Source organism: Carcharhinus amblyrhynchos, chromosome 4 (assembly GCF_965287045.1).
Source record: "Carcharhinus amblyrhynchos chromosome 4, sCarAmb.v2.hapA, whole genome shotgun sequence".
NCBI classification, from domain to species: domain Eukaryota; kingdom Metazoa; phylum Chordata; class Chondrichthyes; order Carcharhiniformes; family Carcharhinidae; genus Carcharhinus; species Carcharhinus amblyrhynchos.
In genome coordinates, this window is record NC_137327.1 from 128,015,996 (window position 1) to 128,019,665 (window position 3,670).

A 3,670-nucleotide genomic window follows, 5' to 3' on the forward strand; every position below is an offset into this window, starting at 1 on the left:
AATGTTCGTAAATCTTGTCCCTCAGAAGCCTCTCCATCAGCTTACCAACCACTGAGGTCAGACTCACCGGTCGGTAATTTCCCGGGCTATCTCTGTTCCCTTTCTTGAAAATAGGAACTACATCCGCAATCCTCCAATCCTCTGGAACCTCTCCCGTCTCCATTGACGACGCAAAGATCATCGCCAGGGGCTCTGCAATCTCTTCCCTCGCCTCCCACAGTATCCTGGGGTACATCCCATCTGGTCCCGGCGACTTATCTACCTTGATAGAATTCAAAAGTTCCAACACATCCTCCTCCTTAATATTCACGTACTCAATCCTTTCCATCTGCTGCAAATCCATAACAAAATCTCCCAGATCGGCTTCCACTGTGAATACTGAGGCGAAGTACTCGTTAAGCACCTCCGCCATTTCTTCTGGTTCCACACAAACCTTTCCCCCCTCACCTTTTATAGGTCCTATCCCTTCTCTTCTTATCCTTTTACCTTTCACATATTTATAGAAGGCCTTGGGATTCTCCTTAATCTTACCCGCCAAGGTCTTCTCATGACCCCTTCTGGCTCTCCTAATTTCCCTTTTAAGTTCCCTCCTACAGTCCTTATACTCCTCAAGATCTTTAACATCTCCTAATTCCCTGAACCTCTTGTACACTTTCCTTTTCTTCCTGACTAGGTTCAACACTTCCTTTGTGCACCACGGTTCCCTCGACCCACCAAAACCCCCTCGTCTCATCGGAACGTTGTCATTCAGAGCTCCAGACACACATTCCTTGAATATCTGCCACCTTCCTTCGGTACTTTTCCCTAAGAACGCCTCCTTCCAGTTTATTTGTCCAAGTAACTTCCTGACTTCTTCGTATCTCCCCTTACCCCAGACAAACACCTTCCTAGCCTGCCTGATCCTATCTCGTTCCAACGCAATTGTGAAGGAGATAGAATTATGGTCACCATTTCCAAGATGCTCACCTACCGAAAGATCCATCACCTGCCCTGGTTCATTCGCCAGTACCAGGTCAAGTACAGCCTCTCCCCTCGTAGGCTTGTCCACATACTGCGTCAGGAAACCTTCCTGAACACACCTAACAAACTCCTCCCCATCTATACCCCTTACCCTAGGGATATTCCAGTCGATGTTTGGGAAATTGAAGTCTCCCATCACGACAACTCTGTTATTAAAACATCTCTCCAGAATCTGTTTCCCTATTTGCACTTCAACTTCCCTGTCACTATTGGGCGGCCTATAGATTACACCCAGCAAAGTTTTTGACCCTTTGCTGTTCCTAACTTCCACCCACAGAGATTCTGTAGACAATCCCTCCACGACATCCTCTTTCTCTGTAGCCATGACACTATCCCTGATCAACAGTGCCACTCCACCACCCCTTCTGCCACCCTCCCTGTCCTTCCTGAAGCACCTGAAGCCTGGCACCTGAAGTGCCCAGTCCTGTCCCTGAGATATCCAAGTCTCCGTAATGGCCACCACATCACAATCCCAAACAGCTATCCACGCCCTAAGCTCATCTACCTTATTCACTATACTCCTTGCATTAAAATATATACACTTCAGCCCCTCAGTCTGGGCATTTCCCATCTCCACCGCCTGTCTAACCTCCCTCCCATACTGCCTGCGGTCTTCCCCTACCTGGGAGCGAACCTCCTCCGTCCCAGTTTCCCCATCACAGTTCCCTCCCCCCATCCTTTCTAGTTTAAAGTCCCCCCGGTAGCCTTAGCCAGTCTTCCCGCCAAGATACTAGTCCCCCTGGTATTTAAGTGCCACCCGTCCTTACTATAGAGGTCCCACCTACCCCTAAAGAGGTCCCAGTGATCTAGGAACCGAAATCCCTGCCCTCTACACCAGTCCCTCAGCCACGCATTCACCCTCCACCTCATTTCATTTCTTCCCTCATTCTCCCTTGGCACAGGCAGCAATCCTGAGATTACTTTAAGAAATATATTTTAGTCAAGTTTCTGTTTTAGCAGTTTAGAACATAAGAACATAAGAAATATGAGCAGGAGTAGGCCATCCAGCCCTTCGAGCCTGCCCCGCCATTCAATAAGATCATGGCTGAACACCGATGCTGCTGCTCTGTCTGTATTCGGCAGCCCTGTACTGTTACTGCAGTGGCATAATTGCTCGAATGTTTGTTTTAATCTGGATTTGTGTTATTTCTGTTATTTTAGGGGTTTCCCTGGGGGTTTGCAGCATAGGGCTTCATTAAGTTGATTGACAGGAAAATCTGATGAGTGGGTGGAACTCGGCTTACACAGAGAAATCAAGCTCAGCTGCTTATTGGGAGCTATAGAAAAATGTAGCTCAGGTTCTGAAGTTGGAGACTGGTCTCCGCCAGAGACTAGGTGTATTTCTGTTATGTTTTGCTGTGTGAGGATAAATTATATTTTAGAAACTGCTGTCTGGATCTCGGTCCAGAGGGGCAGCACAGTGGTTAGCACTGTTGCCTTACAGTACCAAGGACCCGGGTTGACTCCCGACTTGGGTCACTGTCTGTGCAGAGTTTGCGTGTTCTCCCTGTGTCTGCATGAGTTTCCTCCAGGTGCTCCGGTTTCCTCCCACAGTTTTGAAAGATGTGCTGGTTAGGTGCATTGGCCATGCTAAATTCTCCCTCAGTGTGTCCGAAGAGCACCCAGAGTATGGTGACTGGGGGATTTTCACAGTAACTTCATTGCAGCGTTAACATAAGCCTACTTGTGATGCTACTAAATAAACTCAAACTCCAAAAAGGCTGGAAATCTAGCCTGTTTTCGGTGCTAACTGGTTATGAAGAAGAGGTTTATGTCTATCAGGGGTTCTGTTTACACTAGTAGCTAGCTGTTAAGAATTATAGTTTGTCATGTTTAAGCATTTAAATTGATAAAAGGTATGCTAATTCTTTTTGTCATATTGTAACTATGTACTTTAAAAACGTTTGTCTTAATGAAAGCTCTCTAGTGGCTCAATTGAATCTTACCTGGAGTGAAATACTTTATGATCACCCTAATCCAAAATTATAGAAATTGGTGTCCAGGTTAACTCCATAATATACCTTGCATTTTTTAATCTGGCCTCTAACAAACCCCAAAGGACAACCCTAACATAACAACAATGCTTTAACTCAGACTAAAACAAACACTTCAGTAATTAGGAGCAATTAACTTCTTGCAGAATCAGTAAGTGGGTTGTCAGCTGTAGACAATTCAGCATAGCAATCAGAACTGAAGTGTAAAACTGTCCCTTCAGAAGAAACATAACACAAATACATGTTTTAAAGTATTGTCACAGTGTGATTTAGAGACTGACTCATGCAGGGTAGCTGGTTGTTCAGGGGTTTGCACACTCTGATGCCTTGACCTCACTTCTGCACATTCCTGAATGAGCCTTCGTCATTTCAGTCAGTCAGAAGCCAGGGCCTCCCACGAGTCAATGGGTATATTTGATCCCTTCAAGGCAGGTGGGAGCATAGTGGTATGGTTACTGGACTAGTAATACCGAGACACTGGGTAATGATCTGTGGACCCAGGTTCAAATCCCACCATGGCAAATAGTGAATTCAATAGAAATCTGGAATTAAAAGTCTACTGATGGCCATGAAACCATTGTTGATTGTTGCTAAAAAAAAACCCCACCTGGTTCACTAATGCCCTTTAGGGAAGGAAATCTGAATTCTGGCATACA